Consider the following 18,550-nt stretch of genomic DNA (forward strand, 5'->3'; position numbering starts at 1 on the left):
CTTTAGCATGTGCAATACAACTTGACATTTTATATTTTAGTCTATTTTTTTTTAATGCTGGTTACTAAATTGATTTCATGACTCACTAATGCATAGCAACCCATAGCTTGAAAGTACAGCATGGAATATGTTAAAGGTACAACAGGATATAAGGCTGGAAAGACAAAGCCCAGATCCAAGGAGGACATTGAATGCCAAGCTGGGGGTGTCTGCTCTTCTGGTAAGAGGCCCTGGAGGTTCTTAAGCAGAGAACTGCTTAAAATGGCATGACTATAGCTGTGCCTTAGAAGTCTGAAGACCTGCCTTCAGTTCTCAGTATCACATTTTTAGAGGAAAACTATTAAACAGGAGCCTGGCTAGAAGAGAGTCAGCAGGCTGGTGAGATCAGAAACTCTGTCTAACAGAGAACTGTTAAAAGTGTTGGGCAGAAAGGAAATTGGCAGAAGTGGGGGACTGGATTATGATACTGAGGGGTGGGGAAGGTTGTTCCCTGACCTTTTTGAATGATCTGTACAGCAATTTTAGATGTATTCTGTGTAACTCTAGGGAGTAAATCTAGGACCCTTGCTGGATGTTATAGGGAAATGATTCCAAATCACAATAAGAATTATTTTAGGGCAGTCTAAACTGACACAGGCTGTTTGCATTAATTAAATTAAAATATTGTAGGTCACGTGGGTGGCTCAGTCAGCTAAGCATCCACCTCTTGATTTCAGCTCAGATCATGATCTCTCAGTTCATGAGATCTCTCAGTTCATGAGTTCATGAGATTGTCAGGCTTTGCGCTAACAGCAGGGAGCCTGCTTGGGATTCTCTCCCTCTCTCTCTTCTCCTCCTCTGCTGATGCTCTCTCTCTCTTTCAAGATAAATAAATAAACTTTAAAAAATTAAATTATATGCTTATTATATAAAGCTTGGAAAATTCAGGAAATATAAAAAGTAAAGCAGAAATTATCCACATCCCAGGAAACAGCACTTTTGGCTTATTTTCTTTGAGTCTTTTTCTTTGCACATTTACAGTTTTTTACATAATAGAACTATATAAATATATAGTTCTGTGTACCATTTTTTTTGTTTTTGTTTTTTTGCTCAGTGTTGTATCTTGAGCGCCATCCACTGTTATTAAAATTTGTCACAAATATTCTTTGTAATGGCTGCATAATTGTTGATAATATAGTTTATTTCTTAATTTTTGGACATTTAGGGGGTTAACTATTTTTTCACTGTTAACAAGAACGTTGACATGAATATCCTTATACAGAAATCTTTGCCCACATGCAAAAATTATTTCCTTAAGATAGAAACCCTATAAGTGAAATTACAGACTCAAAGACTTTGAAAGCTCTTCATTCTGTGAATACCTTCTGGCAAATTGCTTTCCAGAAAGGTCAGGCCAGTTTTCATTCTTACCAGAAGTACTCAAGGGTGCCCATCACACATACCCATCAGCATTTACTTTATCTTTTTAAAAAAGCTTTCCCAATTTGATAGAGGAAATGGCCTCGCATTTTAATTTGTATTGGATTACTAGCAAGATGGAATATGTTTATAAATTTATCAACCCTTTATAGTTATTCTGGGAATGCAATTTCACTGCCTATGTTTGGATTTGTGATTACCAAATAGTACTAAGTGAATTGTTGCAGACTTATGAGAAAAAAAAAAAAGAGAGAAGAACTTTAAAAATAAATAATGTGGTCACACCAAGTTATAGCTGGATTATATTGTGGTATACCGTATAAACAAAGGTTAGTAGAACTGAGTCATCACAAGGTATGTGGTTAAATACGGCTGTGCTCTTGTGATCGGTAAAATATTCATGTGGTGAGGGGCAATTTGGATTCAGCAAAATATCATTCCTTATGTTAAATCAACATTATAAATTTTAATTTTCTCATTTGGTAGTTTTGGTTCTTCGTTTTTTTAAGTAAGTTCAACATGTAGCTCGAACTCACAACCCTGAGATCAAGAGTCTCATGTGCTACCGACTGAGCCAGCCAGGCGTCCCTCTTTGTATTTAATTTATAAATTTGTTTTGGTTCTATAGATAACATAAAATCTACAAAAATAAGGAGGCTTTTCCTTAGTTTTGTGTTTCCATAGGTATACATATACATATGTAGGCGACATGATAAAAAATAATTTAAGCTGACTTTAGAGATCTGGGAGAATCTTTTTCCCTTACAAGGAATCTGAACATCATTTAAGTTTGAGAAACATTGATTTAGGAGGTTTCTTAAAGTTTCATTTGTAATGATCTAAACATAGGCCCTGGAATTTTTTTTAAAGGGAACATTTTAGCACTGTATGTTCACTGCACTACAATTAAAATAAAATTTAAAAAAAGAAACCAGAAGAAAAAAATAAAAATAAAAAAATAAAATGGTAAAAATGGTGTCAGGTTTTATACCAGAATTTTTTATATGGAATATTGTGATAATTTTCTTGCCTTTGGAAAGAGCACCAAAAGTTAACTATGTTTAGCATTCAGAGAGTATGTTTTGACTTAATACGTACTATTTGTCAAAGTTAACTTTGTGTAGGTAAGACCTAGACAGAAGAATGTTTGAATTATTAAACTCGTCTTTTTAAGTAAGACAAAACAGTTGAGCAGTTGGTAATGAAAATGGAACTTCTGTGAACTGGTCTTAGAAGAAATGTAACTAATGAGACAAAAAACTCACGTGTGATGTAAGAGCCTGGGAGCATGCAAGTCAACAAAGGCTGGCTGTTCTGATGGCCAGGAGCTAGAAAGGGAGCAGCAGCCAGGGGCTCCTGCTGTTGGATGATGTCCCCGTACACAGTCCTAGTCCTCCAGCTCTCCCCACAACAGGAAGGATGAAGAGCATGGTCCAGGCACTGCTATTAACATTGCATCATGAGTAAGCCACATTTATCCTGAAGGTAAAAATGGCTGGTTCCTGGTAACAAGGGGCAGAGACTAGGAGATGGGTTGTGTCGTTTTTTCTTTGCTCACAATCACAAGATAAATTGGGCTCTTCTCCTTTTTAAATAAGGAGCCTGATATACAGGGTTCTTAATGGAGTCAAAATATCCAAGAGAAGTGAAATTGGGTGTCTGTAAGTTACTCAAGCTCATCCAGATGTCATTCTCAGGTGCCCTCTGCCTGGAATGCTCTTCTCCTCCAAGATAACCACATGGCTCACTCCCTTGCCTTCTTTGGGGCTTTGCTCAAATGCCACTGCATTAGTCAGGGCAATAAATACAGGCAGATGGCAGAGGAGTATTCTCCATCCGGGTCTCAGGGACCCAGCTTCTTTCCATCGGGTGATGCTTTCAGCTGAACACATGGCCTCCAAGTTCTCCAAGGCAGGGGGATAGAAAAGGCCCATTAGTTCTCAACTGCGTTGGCCAGAAAGTGACATGTGCCCCTTCTGCTCATAGTCCATTGGCCAGCACCCGCCACCTGGCCTTGCTTTACTACAAGGGAGGCCAAGAAGTATATGGAAGCCCTCAGAATATCTGCAGAGTGCATGCAGTCTCTTCCATGGTCATCTCCATAAGGTCTTCCCTGACTACCCCTACCTCCCCCAGCATTCCCTTACCACCAATTTAGACTTCATTTTTCTCTATAGTACTTATCACAGTCCAACATGCTATGTATTTTACTCATCCACTAAGTTTCTGTCTTCTCCACTGGTACATAGGCATTATGAAAATTATAATTTTTGTCTTCTTCATTTATGGTTTTCTCCCTAGCATCCAAAACAGTACTTGGCATATGGTAGGAGCTCCATAATTTTTTATTAAACGAATGAATGAATTCTGCAATGATAGTCTATATTTGTATGTGGAAAGGGTATCACATACACTGACCTGAGGATGTTTCCTAAGGAATAAAGAACCCCCTTACAGCATACACAAGCATGTATTGAGTACCTACTATGTGCCAGACACCATGCCTGGTGCCAGGAACACAGACGTGAGAAATAGTCCTTGGTATCTGGCCAGAAAGAAACAATAAAAATGGAATACTTACTAAGACCCATAATAGAAATAAATTATGAGAGCTCAAAGGCCAAATGCTTCTGACCTTTAGCAAGAATCAGATTTTAGATCCAAACATTACTAGAATAGCAACAATCACAAAAGAAGCGGTGGGTGGGGGAAATGGGTAGGGGACTCAGGAGTAATAAATTGCTTCCCAAAGTCATAAAAGAAATAATGGCTGTATTTTCTGCCATTTTGTATTCTCGACAACAAGTTGCCTTCCATTTGCCATTCACCCATTCATTCTAGTGCCCTCCCATATCCCTCTTTCCTTCAGCTTTGGAGTATGTAGCAGCCCATGTGCATTCAGTTCAGAGACACTTGGAAGGTCTCACTATTTAAAAGCATTTCTCCTTCTTATAATTTCACAATTCCAGAAATGCCATCACTTGAAATCTGCTTATTATGTCTTCCAGCCCCACCTATACTTTGCAAAAACCAAGCACAGCATATCAGTCTTTTGAACTGAGGACTGCCATCACAGGAGCCCTGCTGGAACTCATGAGCAAAAAATGGATGGAAAGGGAGGTCCAGGACTGGAACCTGGTATAGAAAAGGGAACCCTGGGCAGGCCCTGAAGAGGACTGGGCATTAGACCAGGGAAAGGGCAAGGAGAGAATAAAGAAGATGCAGAAACAACAAAAGCATCAAAGGTAAATTTGACCTATTTCACCATCTTTCATGGGTATAGTCTTGTTTACATAGAAGGACACAAACTATCTCTTTAACACACACACAAAAAGGAAGAGTTGGGCTCAGCTGAGAATGAGAGAAAATTCAAAATAATAGCAATGTTCCGCTATGTCAGGACCCAGATTCCTATCTCACTGTTCTACCATGGAAAGCCTCAATTCCCAAGGCCATCTCATGGTCCAAGACATCAGCTCCAACTGTCACATTCACTTTCCAATTGTCAGGGAAGAGAAAAGGAAGGGAGAAGTTATGTAAATTATCTACTGCTTTGTAACTACTCTAAAAATTACAGGCTTGAAGCAGCATGTATTACAATTTTTGTAGAACAGGAATCTAGGTGTGGCTTAGCTAAGTCCTTTGGCTTAGGGTCTCTCACAAGCTTACAATCAAGGTAGTGGCTCAAGCTACAGACATCTCAAGGCTCAAATTAGGAAGGAGCTACTTCCAAGGTCACGTGAGTATCAGCAGGATTTGCTTCCCTGTAGGCCATTGGACTGAGGGCCTCAGTTCCCACCGGTTTTTGGCCAGAGGTGCCCTCACTTCCTTGTCACTTGGGTTTTTCCACAAGGCAACTCACAACATGGTAACTTGTTTCATCCAAGTAGGCAAACAAGAAGAGCCATCAAGAATGTGAGCAAGATGGAAGTCACAGTCTTTTGTAAGCTGATCTTGGAGGTGACTCCACATCATTTTTTGCTACATTCTATTTGTTAGAAGCACTAGCTCCAGCCCACACTCAAGGGGAGGGGATCATACAAGAATGTGACTTCCAGAAAGTGAGATCACTAGGAGCCAAATTTTAGAAGCTTCCACCAAAGAATATTGTGCCCATTCCCTTCAAAGATGGTTACCTGAAATTGCCTTTACCAGTCTTGTCCGCATCTAGCTGCAAGGGAGGCTGGAAAATGCAGTCTTTATTCTGGGTGACTATCAGCCCAGCTGAAAATTACGGATTCAATCCTGAAAAGGAGTTACAGAATTCTAGAGAGTAGAAGCCTTGGTTATTCCATGCAGCAGCCACAGGTATTGAGGAGGAGGATAAATATGGCTGGGTAGAATTATAGAATCAGAGTTCAAATCCTACCTCTGTCACACCCTATGCTGAGTGAATTACTTAACCACACCGAGTCTCATTTCTATGTTCAGACTAAATGAAATGACCTATGTGAAACATTTTGCACTAGGTAGGTTCTCAATAATTATCTGCTAAAAATCTGTTTCAGAGATAGCTTAATCTCCCAGAAACTGTTAAGCCAGGCTCTGCCAGCGAACCAGCTTGCTGTGTGACTCCATGCCATTCATCTCGCTTCTTCTGGCACAAGCTCCCTGTCGGTAAAAGTCAGTACTAAACATCTGCCCTACCTATCTTAATAGGTTGCTGTAAAGATAATGTGTGCGAACATTATCGATTTTTTTTTAATTGCACGCAAACTTAATGTGGCACTAGTGACCACCAGGTGGCAGTGGGAGGTAATGGGCTTAGGTTATGGCCCATGGCCACCAGATGGTGCTGGCATTCAGCAGATAACACCCTGGCTTTTCTGGGAGCCTATGCAGGAGCACCAAAGGGCCCCTGATGGCCAGTGCAAACCCCTCATCCTACAGAGTAGAGAATTGAGACTGGGGAAAGATTTGTCAGCAGGGGAGGGAAGTGTTCCATTGCAATAAGGGCTTGGGCCCAGGCTTCTTGATTCTCAGCTCAGGGTAGCTCTTATCCCTACACATTAATGATGGTCTTGTATTCTCTCTAGACTTGCACTGGAGACCAAAGATGCCTACTGTCTTCTTGTTCATGGGTTCACCAAATTTTAAAAGCCTAAAAAATGTCCACGAACATCATCTATCCCTCTGGCTATGTAGCATAGTGGTTAAGAGTCAGACTTCCATTTATATCTGTATAGCAGCAGGCTCCTCACTGCAAAGTTGGGATAATAATTTCTACCTGATAGGGTTGATGTGAAATTAAGTTAAATGAGATAAAATACGTGAAAATAATAGGTAACATTAAGGAGTCCATACTTGTCTAAGCAGTTTACATATATAGTTTACATATACAGTAAAACCTTGGATTGTGAGTAACTTGTTCTGCAAGTATTCCGCAAGACAAGCAAACATTTCTAATAAATTTTAACTTGGTAAACGAGCAATGTGTTGCAAAATGAGTCGTACATGATGCCGAATGTCACATGATCACAACTGAGCCAGTGGTTCTTCCCTCTCTCTCTCTCCCTCTCTCTCTCTCTCACTGCAGGATTGTGGGTGATCATCTCCCATGCTCAGATGCTTAGTCTCAGTCCATGGTGTTTGGCAGAAATCAGTGATTTTTCAGAACATTGGAAGGTGCCCACAACTGGCACTAATGTATTTTTTGTCACTTTAAAGCACCTATGGACAGTCCTTTGCTTTTCCATACAAGAGTAAGCTTAGGAATGCTTTGCTTCATTCTAGGTCAGGCTGCCTGCAGATATAGACCCTTTCTTCTGCTGCCTTATCGCCAGTTACATTAAATACAGTATATGACAAGAGTTTATTAATACTGTACTATAGTCAACATCCATACAAGTGTATACAGTGGCCCCCTTGCATAAAAAGATTCCATTGAGCCAATAGATAGCAGTGATTTCATTAGTGATAGTGAAAGTCATTCTATACAATGACCCTCCTCTCTCGTCTCCCTCACACCAGCCACAAAAGTTTTAAAAGGTAATTGCAGGTTAATGTGTTTATTTTTCTTTATATTTTGCACTATATTACAGTATTGTAATCATTTTTATATGAATATTTTGGGATTGTGGAACAAATCATCTGAGTTTCCATTATTTCTCATGGGGAAATTCGCTTTGATATACAAGTGCTTTAGATTACAGACATGTTTCTGGAATGAATTATGCTCACAAACCAAGTTTCTACTGTATTTTATTCATTTAATACATAATATTTAATATTTAATTTAAGTGATTTAATCATTACGGGAACACTATGAATTAAATGAATCATTTAATTCATAATACATAACATTTAATTCTCCCCATAACTTTATGTGGTATCTACTATTATTAGGTCCATTTTACAGAGGAAGAAACTGAAGCACAGAGAGGTTGTAGCTTGCCCATTCTCATAGCTATTGGTTAAGGAGTTGGATTTAAACCTATCTTCAGAGCCCATGCCCTTAACTTTATTTATTGTTTGGCAGAGATTAAATACCCAATAAATGACAGATACGGATCCAGAGTGGCCAAGCTGAGGACTCAGGCTTGAGGTACAAGGGTTTAGAAGAGAAAGATAACCCCAACGTGCCTACATTTCCAGAATGGTGGGAGTAACACACAGTTGGAAGAAAAATGCTAAGTACCCACGTTCATAAAACAAAGGTAACTTACAAAATTAAAAAAATAAAGATAACTCAAACACAGCAGGTGGGATTTAGACTTTAGACACAGGAAAAAAAACCAGAATTTGAATTCTGATCCTGCTTCTTGGTAGACCTCAGGCAAGTTGTTCAATATCTTGAAGCATCAGGTTCTGCATCTAAAAATTGAAGCTAGGGGTGCCTGGGTGGCTCAGTTGGTTGAGCATCCAACTTCAGCTCAGGTCATGATCTTACAGTTTGTGAGTTTGAACCCCACATCTGGTTTGCTGCTACCAGCGCAGAGCCTGCTTCAGATCTAATGTCCCCCCTCTCTGTGTGTCCCTCCCTGGCTCCTGCTTGTGCTTTCTCTCTCAAAAATAAATAAAACATTAAAAAAACTTTTTTAATTGAAGCTAATACTCTACTTTGCAGAATTACTGCATTAGAAGCCAATGTGATTAAAATGCACATTTAAAAAATGTACACAGTAGGGCAGACATTTGATTATTACAATTCTCATTACTCAACAAATATATATTGTGCTAGTTGAAAGGGATTTAAGATGCTAAGATATTGTCCCCTCCCTCAAAGAAGAGGAGAGGTGATGGATGTACATACCACTCAGTAGAAGGTGCCTTAGGGAGAGGTGAAACATGCAATTGTCATTAGAGGAGGCCAAGATGTTTTTCTAGCAGTAACAACTGGAGACATTTTCATGGATATGATACTGAAGAATAGCCTTGAAGGAAGCAAGGAAGGTGAGGAGAGCATTCCATAAACTTTATTAGCAAAAGTAAGAGGGCCAGAAAGAGCCTGTTTGTTTGGGGAGTAGTAAGCAGTTCAGACTGGAAGTATGAGTCAGGTTTAAGAGTGTAGCAGCAGAACGAGAAGGGAATTTCTGGTTAGATTTGGCACATTAAACGTATGCATTTGACTCTGTTCCTAAAATGACAGTAAAGGATAAAGTGTAAACCCACAAGAACTCTAGGAACAGAGAAGAGACAATGGCTGGTGGGAGATGTCAAAAACAAAAATTAGAAGATGAATGGTAGTTGGATGAGTATTGACTGACTTAGTAAAGACAAGAAAGCTGCCTACAGGGCAGGGAGGGGGCTGAGAAGTTTTCAAGAAGGAAGCCAACTTGATATGAAAAACGAAAACAAATAGAAATGTTTAGAAAATAGAGGTGCCAGGTAACCCTAAAGCTGATGGGATGGAGCTGGACTGAAAAAATCAGTATGAGTTGAAAGTCCAATTCCTTGACCCAGCCCTGTATCCACATGGCTTTCTCTACCCACCCAGCAAAATACAGGAGGTAAACTCTCTGGAGAAGTCAAGGAGAGAGGTCTGGACTTGGGGAAGACACTAAGCAAGGCAGATGGAAGACGTCAATCACCGTACTGAAAACAGGGGCATTATGTGAGAACTTCATCCTGAGCAGTGTGATCACCTACCTCTTCCCGTGTTGAGCTTCCAGATCACTGAAAACCTGGCTTACATTCTAGGGGAAAGTGATTAGGGAAGGGGCTGTGGCGTAAGCCAGCTGACCCTACAGAATGACCTACTGATACTGACATTTGGTTGGGGGTGGAGGACTGTGTCCAGTAAAAGGTCAGCTTCCTACCAGATAATCCTGAAGTGTAGTCCACCACTCGACTGGCCCTGTGCACACAAAAGAGATTTTAGTGTACTCAGGAGAAACAGACAATTTAAGGAGATTTTTTTTTAATTAACAGAAACATTAATATCCTTAGAGGGAAAGAAAACCATTGCACCCATGAAACAAGATTAGGGAGCTACAGAAAAAAGAAACTTTAGAGTCTTGGTTTTTTGTTTGTTTTTTTTTTAAGACTCTTGGAGATAAACATAGCTAAAAATTTTAAATTGTATAGGTTTGGAGGAAAAAATTAGAGGAAATCTCCCAAAAGTAAAACAATTACAGGTTTGTTTGTTTGTTTGTTTGTTTGTTTTTTAAAAAAGAACTAATAAGAGAAAAAAGACAAGAACACTAAAGGATTATTCCAGAAGGCTCACTACTAAAACAGGGGTTCCAGAAAGAGGAAACTGAGAAAAATTTGGGAAATAATAACCAAAGAAATGACTTAACATTTTTTTCTAGGACAGTTTAAAAAAATCATATTAAGGCCCATCATTGTGATATTTCAGAGATCAGAAATAAAGAGCAGATCTTCAAAGCTTCTAGATAGAAATATCAGGCCACATACAGAGGATTAGGGTTCAGAATGTATCAGACTTGTCAAAAGCAATGCTAAAAGGGCATGAGGAATCTTATTGGGGTGTTCTAGAAAATATGCATTTAGAAAATGTTCTGGGGCCCCTGGGTGGCTCAGTAAGGTAAGCATCTGCCTCTTGATTTCAGCTCAGGTCATGATCTCACAGTTTGTGAGATGGAGCCCCATGTTAGGCTAACAGCGCAGAGCCTGCTTGGGATTCTCTCTCCTCTCTCTCTGCCCCTATCCCTGCTCACACCCAATTTCTCTCTCTCAAAGTCAATTCAAAAAAAATTTTTAAAAGAAAATGTTCTAAAACTGGTTTGTGATGATGGTTGTACAACTTGGTAAATATAATAAAAATCATTAAAGTACACACTTGAAATGGGTAAGTTTTCTAAGTCCAAAAATATAGCTCAATATTATCACAAAAAAGAATTCACAAAATAAAAAACTATAGGTTGATATATAAGGCATTTCAAATATAAAAATGGATAAGCATATTATAAAATGGCTACTAAAACAATTCATGTATAAATATTAAACATATCATTCAAATAAATTACTATATAATGTTAAACAAAAACAAATAACAGCAATGCTGGATGGAAGCTGGAAGACAATTGAGCAATTTCTTCTAAATTTTTAAAGAAAGTTATTTTACATCTAGAATATTCTAGCCATTCAAGGTGTCAATAAAATGTGAAGTAAGTTCACATTTCATATCAGGTTTCAAAAACTTGGTCTCTGATGTATCCATTCTCATAAAGATATTAAAGGATGTAATGAGGTATAAACCAAGGAAGAAAACATAGGACACAAGAAAAAGAGAGAATCTAATACAGGAGAAAGACTGAAGAACTTTCCAGAAAGATGATGAGGGAAGTTCCAGGATGACACTCGTGCAGGAAACAAGGAAAGAAACCAATCCAGATTGAAGCAGGAAATCTTCAGGCTACAGGAGTGAAGTTTCCAAGAAAATAATGCAACATACGTATAGATAACCTGATTCATTTGACTAGAGAGAGAGAGAGAGAGAGTTCTAGCCTATAAGAAAGACTGGGGATGAATTAGTGATAAGTACATAGAAAAAAACTAAGCAAAGAAAAAAAAGAAGTATCAACCTTAGGGGGAAAATATTATTTCAAAAATAAATGTAATCACACCTAGTTTATTATGTCACTCAGCTGTGAGCAATGTTTACTTAGTCATAATAATGTAAATACTGAACCTTGATTCAACTAAAAATCATGCTTCATCAATACTGGGAGAGAGCAAGAGAGAGAGAGAGAGAGAGAGAGAGTTCAGGCAAAGGGCCTATAAGAGAGATAAATCCCCATCTTCCTATGGAAGTTGTCTTAGTTTGAATTTCCCCAGAGGCAGACCCTGAGACAATGATTTGCTGACAAGTAGTTTATTTGGGCAGTGCAGGGGACACTCAGAGAAGGTGACACAGGGAAGGGAAAACAACAAATAAGGAGTGTGGTATTAGAGGGGACCTGGGTGGTTCAGTTGGTTAAGTGTCCTACTCTTGGTTTTGGCTCAGGTCATGATCTCAAGGTTTGTGGGTTGAAGCCTCACGTCAGGCAGCGCGAAGCCTGCTTGAGATTTGCTCTCTCTACCTCTCAGGCATCGAACTGACATTCTAGGAAATGAATATTCCATTTCCCCTACCTTGCAGTCCTCAACTAATGACTCTCAGGGGTTGGTGTATAAATACATCTGCTCCCTCCCTCTCAGGGGGAATAATTTTGTCCCATTTGTGTTTTGTCCCATTTCCCAGAGTCTTCCCAGCGGGACTAAGTTCTAATCACTCACAGTGGTGTCTGGCTTAATCCCACATGCATGTTTTTTAGGTTTATTTATTTATTTTGAGAGAGAGAGAGAGAGCATGCGCATGTGCACACACATGTTTCCTAGAATGTCAGTCTGCCGCCTGTGAGGACAGAGCCCCCAAACCTTCAGGCACAGAGATACAGGCCCTGGCAGCTGGAGGTGAGGAAGTCTGCTTCACGGGAAGGTCTAAGGGGTACAAGTGGGGCACTGACAGCATCTGAAATAGAAGTCTATAGATAATGTCTAAACTGGAAACATCTAAAATTACAATGCAAGCCTTTACCTCCATCAGACAAATGAAGGTAAATACCTGAAGAAAAATAAATGTTGAAGCAACTACCTTTGAGAAGTCAGAATCAGAAGTGGGGAGAAATGAAGCAAGGAGCAATTTGTTTTGCATTATGTACATAGTAGGGCTATTTTTAACTTTTAAAGATAGGACCTTTTATTTTTTTTTTTATTTTTTTATTTTTTATTTTTTTTCCCAACTTTTTTTTTTTATTTATTTTTGGGACAGAGAGACAGAGCATGAACGGGGGAGGGGCAGAGAGAGAGGGAGACACAGAATCGGAAACAGGCTCCAGGCTCCGAGCCATCAGCCCAGAGCCTGACGCGGGGCTCGAACTCACGGACCGCGAGATCGTGACCTGGCTGAAGTCGGACGCTTAACCGACTGCGCCACCCAGGCGCCCCAGATAGGACCTTTTAAACACTGTAGTAGTTTAATGAAAATTCAAATGACATTAACCTAAAAATTACCAGACCAGTGCAAAGGAAAATGGAATCACGATCCCAGGGTGGGACAGGGTGGCAGGAGATCAGACACCAGCCTCAGCCTTGACTTCTGAACTCAGCTTCCCTCAGGATTTCTGAGAGCATCTGGTGCTAGCAGGAGGATGGCTATCATGGAGCACTGGCCCATGGGTATTCTGCCCCGTGACTCTTGTCTGGTCTAGGTGACTGGGAAAATGGTGCTGTCATTTATAGGCACTGAAAGCAAGTTTGGGAGGAGAAGGTGGTGAGGTCACTTGGGGATAGGTTGAGGTGGGGTAGTTAGGAGGATACCTGGGGGAGAAGTCCATCGGCCAGCTCAGGAGAGGAATGAGGGCCTCAGGAAGTTTCTGGGTAATTGTTCTGAGCCAGATAATAGCAGATGGTGTGGGGACCAGTGAAGACCATCCAAGCGACAGTCGAGTGTGGGAATCCAGGGACAGAATCATGACACATCCAAGGGTGAGACAGAGGAGATGGTGAGTAGATAAGAAGACGTGATGACAGACATGTGAAGAGAAGTATGAGGTCAGAGATCAAGTTTCAAGAGCCGCAGTCATGGGTGTTCAAGGCTGCTGTGCTGTCATCTGGGAGGATGAAACACAAACAAAAGCTCTTGTATTTAGCATGTGCTCTGAGGTGGTAGAAAAACCTCTGCCCGTGCAGTCAGGGGACCTCACTTTTGGTCCTCTTTTCACCTCTAACCCTGGGCAAGTTACTTATCTCCCTGAATCTCAATTCCCACATCAGCACAACTGGACTGACAGTCACGGGTAGCACTGCAGGAGTTACACACGCTTGGGAGACACAAATGCTTCCAGACTGCTTGGTAAAAAGCCACTTCCCTGAGTCCTTCAGATGTGACCTGCTTTGCCTCCACATTCCCGGTCCCTATGCTGGGACCGTTCCCCTTCCTAGACCTTCCTCCACCAAGGGAGGACACTCTCGCAGCCTGATGACATGCACCCGTTCCAATCGGTTGGGCCCATACTACATTGGTTGCTAAATATTTTAACTATCACCCCTGCTAATAATACCTTCCCTGCCTACTTGATGGTGACCTGGGGAGGATCAAATGAAATAACAGATGTGAAAGGCCTTTGCACAGCCTCCAAGCACTGCCACATATTGGCTAAAATATTGTTTTAACATCAAAATGCAAAAGTAGTGCTGCGGAGAGATGCGGTCGCAGAGGGCATAGACACAGAGCTGTGATGAATTGCAGGGCTGGAGACGGTGAGGGGGAGGGGAAGGAGGGAGCTGCAGGGCAGAGAAGGGAGAGAGGAAGGGAGGGGCTGAAACCAGGCCGATTGTACCACCTCCATCCCTAAGTGATAGAGATGTTGTATGCAGGACACAGGGGGGTTGAATCCCCTACCCTCAACCCCCATACCAAATCCAGCTCAGACCATTTGCTGGGTTTTTGCTCTTGCACCAAGCTTCGTGTGTGTGTGTGTGTGTGTGTGTGTGTGTGTGTGTGTGTGTGTGGAGGGTGGGGAAAGCAGAGGATGTAAGTTCTTATGCCTATGTTTTTGTTCATGCAGCTTGACGTGGCCTATCTTTGGTAAAAGCCCCCGGATGACAGAAATCCAGCTATCTGGGTGTTTGGGCCTCCTCTAGATGTCTGACATTCTTAGAGCCAAACCCCACATGTGGCGGCTTCCTGTAATATCAATCCCAGTAGGCCTCTACTCTCCCTAGGACCTCTACCCTCTCTCTACAAACATGTTCAAACACGTTTCGTCATTCGATGTTCACAGGCACCCTGCAAATGGGGTAATGTTATTCCTGGTTTACCGTTGAGGAAACTGAGGTTTAGAGAAGTTAGTTGACTTGCCAGAGATACCCAGGGAGCAAATGGTAGGGCCAAGACTTGGACCCAGATTTGTGCTTGTTTTCTTCTCCTTTACTAAAGAGACAGGATTTACTGCAGAGAGGGGCGAGTATCAGTTTTGAAAGAAGGAGGCCCTTTTTTTTAAATTCAGGTCCTCTCACTCCAAGTCCAGAGCCCACAGCAATGACTCTCCTGGAACAACTGTTGCTTCAGCCAGAAGAGGAATTTTCCAGGAGGATCCACCGCTACCCTCATGCCTAATAATTTCAACATTGCCTCCATCTCTCTCCCATCTACCCTGTCTTCTGTAGTCCTCTTATCTTGTGCTCCTCTGCTTAATAACCTTCAAAGACGTCTGATTGATTGCCTTTAGAACAAAATTTACATCCTGACAGAGAACACTGGGCCCTTCAAAACTAAGTCTGATCGTCTAGCCCAATGGTTGCAAACTCAAAAGCCCATAGAAGCCAGGTAGCTTACTTAAATAAATGGATGAAGCAGGCCAAGGCCCAGGAATGCAAGAAAGTGGTAAGGGTTACAGCAACCTAGGGCACGGCTGTCCATCTGAAGGAGGTAGCAGCTTTCCAGCTCCCAGCAAAGGTGGCCGTATGTGAACACAAGCGTAGGGTTACCTAGGGTTATCTTCTGCTTTTTCAAAAAGACCCAAAAGTCCAGAGTTTTATGCAAAATCACTCAATTTTTAAATGTTGGGACAATTAAAAGATACATCTTTATCCATATACCTATCTCTATACCTATGTCTATATATCTACATCTATATCTATATATCTATATCTAATACAAGCCAAACAATTCATATTTTCAGGTTGAATTGGGGCGGGGGGGTGCTGCCATTTTGTGATCTCTATTTTGGGCAATCTGGTCCACTCATTATTCCCCAAACACACCATATATAGCTCAAGTCTCAGGATCTTTGCTCACACTGTTCCCTCCAGCTAGAACGTCATTTCCTCCCTTACCTCATCTTGTCCCTTTGACAAATCCCTACTTATCTTTCAAGACCCATGTCAGCTGTCACCTTCTTTCTGTGACTGTTCATGACCCCCTCTGCCTCCCACACTAACTCTAGGCAGAGTTAACTGCTCAGTCATCTGCATTCCCAGCACACTTCATACTAATGTCCAATAACACCCTTATCGCCTGGGTTCTTACCAGCACATGAGGGGACTCAATGTGCTCATTCCACAGTCTGACTCTGGGACAAACTGCTTAGTTTAAGTACTAGGTTAAGTACTTAACCTTTCAATGCCTCCATTTTCTCATTTAATGAATGGAAATAAAAACAGTGCCTACCTCAGAGGTTTATAAGGAGGAGTAAATGTGTGCGTGTAAATTGCCTTCTACAGTCTTTGCAAAATAAAAGTGCTTGCTCCTATGTTAGCTAAACCAAAAAAAAAAAAAAATCCATAAACACTTCCTGAGCACCTACTGTGTGCCAGGTTTAGGGGGTGGGTACCTCATTTCCATGCTCCCTACGGGAGGTGAAGTGATTTATTTAAGAGCAAGTTTGAGAGAAAGACCTGAGCATGCCAAGTTCAACCCCTTACTCTCCATTTCTCTCTCTTGGAGCCAGTCTGTCTGCAGAACACCTACATTTGGATTGCCCCTTCAGGTGATGGTTCCAGAAGAGGCCTGCAGTGTCTAAGCTCCACCAGCTCAGCTCAGGGAGCCACATCAGAAAGTCCACTCTGTCCATGCATTCAGCCTCATTTTCTATCCCAAGTTTACCAAAGATAAAGCTGATTTTTCTATTTGTGTGATTCTCAACAGGTCCCAAAACCAAGTTGAGAGGAGGAGTGTTGTTGGCTGGCTCCTCCAACAGAATCCCGTGCTGGGGACATCCAGGCGAATGAGAGAGACAGCCTTGGGTCCTGAATAGCTCAGTCTGGCTCCTGCCTGGCCCCCGGTGGAGAAGAGATTCTCTGAGATCATGTAGTATGGGCTGAAGAGCACAAGTGTCAGAGTCACACAGATCCCTTTGAGTCCCAGTACTGTCCTAGTACCTATTAGCTGAGCAAGGTGTGCGCAAATTTTTCTGGCTCTCAGTTTTGTCCTTGGTAATTTGGGGTTGTGGCAAGGGTCAGGACCCATTCCAGGGGAGGGCCGTTTGCACATTCCCACCAGCACTCAAATGAAAAGTTTTGACATTTTGCCCCACCATGTTGCCTCCTACAGCCTTCTCTGTCTCAATACGTAGGGACTCTGTCCTTCCGCCGCTCAGGTCAGAAAGCTTGGAGTCATTCTTCTCCTCCCCGCCCCCCATATCCAATCCACCAGCGAATTCTGTTGGCTTCAAGAAATACATCCAGAATCTGACCACTGCTCCTCACCTCACCTGCTGCCCCCCTGGTCTAAGCTGCCATCTCTTCTCACCATGGCCACTGCAGTAGCTTCCTCAACGGTCCCCTGCTTCTGCTCTTCCCTCCTGTACTGTACTCGCAGCCCAGCAGCCAGATGGAGCTCATTAAAAATAAGTCAAAGCATGTCCCTCCTCTGTTCAAAACCCTTCAAAGGCTTCCCATGTCACTCAGAGTGAAAGCCAAAGTCCTTACAATGGCCCTACTCGGCAATATCTGGCCCCCAGCTGCCTTCCTGATCCAGTCGCCCCGCTTTTCCCCTTGTTCTCCCTGCTCCAGCCAGGCTCCCAGCTCTCTGAGGCCCTCAGGCCTCCGTGCTGCTCCTTAGATATGCCAGGCAGGCTCCTATCGCAAGCCTTTGCATTTCCTGTTCCCGGAGAGCCTGAGAATGCTCTTCCCTCAAGGAGCCACATGGCTTGTTAATTCATCCCCTTCAAGTCTCTGTTCAAGTGTCATTTTCTCGTGGAGTCTTTCTAATTTTTTGAATTGCAACATCCCTTTCCCTTTACCATCTGTCTCCCTTAGTTGACATATTTCCATCACGCAATTGGCATTCTATCTAGGGTTGCCGGGTCAAGGTACGCAGGTTGGACACCTGGCTGAGGGAGCAAGGGTGGGCTCGGGCTCTGTACACTAAGCCGCGCACCCAGGCACAGAGTTGCCTCTCACACCCAGAGGAGTGACTCTCCCCTAACTTGCATGAAAATCCTGTATAAGCTTGTGGATACCCAAATACCATATATTTTATTTCTTTTCGTATCATTTGTCTTCCCATCCTCTCTTACCAGAAGGTAAGCTCCACAAGGCAGGGATTTTTGTCTGTTTTCTGTACTGCTATATCCCCAGCTCTTATAAAGGCACCTGGCACAAAGTAGGTGCTCAATAAATGCTAAACCAGTGAATAGGATGACCGTTTAACAGGTTTTCGTTGTATTGACCTAAAAAAGAAAAGAGAATCATACCTTCATTGAACTCTCTTTCCAAATCTCTCATGGATTCCCACTGTCTGGTAGAGTGAATATTCTGAGCATCCATTACCACCTTCATCCTGTCCTCTTTGATCACTTTCTGCTGTGTCTGACAGAGTCTGCGTTTGTTGCCATCCAATACTGACTTCATTTCTTCCGCATTAATCACGCTTAGCCTTGCCAGCCCCAGATCCCGCCGTCTAAAGTGTTCTGTCATTGTGTTCCCGAGGAAGAGCTGTCTGAAGGACGGGGGGCAGAGAAGATAGAATGGTGGCCAAGGCCATCCAGATCCATGTGTCTAATTGCCTGCTGCCCTCTCCACACCTGGGTGTCCCTTGGCACCCCCAATGCATCATGTCCAAAATTGAACTCGTTGGCTCCCTACCTTCACCCTCCCACAAACCTGCTTTTTCTATCCCAACTGGTGGCCATAGCAGTTCCCAAGCCAGAGACCTAGGGCTCGTCCTCACCACCTCTCA

The sequence above is a fragment of the Panthera leo genome, chromosome C2 (assembly GCF_018350215.1).
Source record: "Panthera leo isolate Ple1 chromosome C2, P.leo_Ple1_pat1.1, whole genome shotgun sequence".
Classification (NCBI taxonomy): Eukaryota; Metazoa; Chordata; class Mammalia; order Carnivora; family Felidae; genus Panthera; species Panthera leo.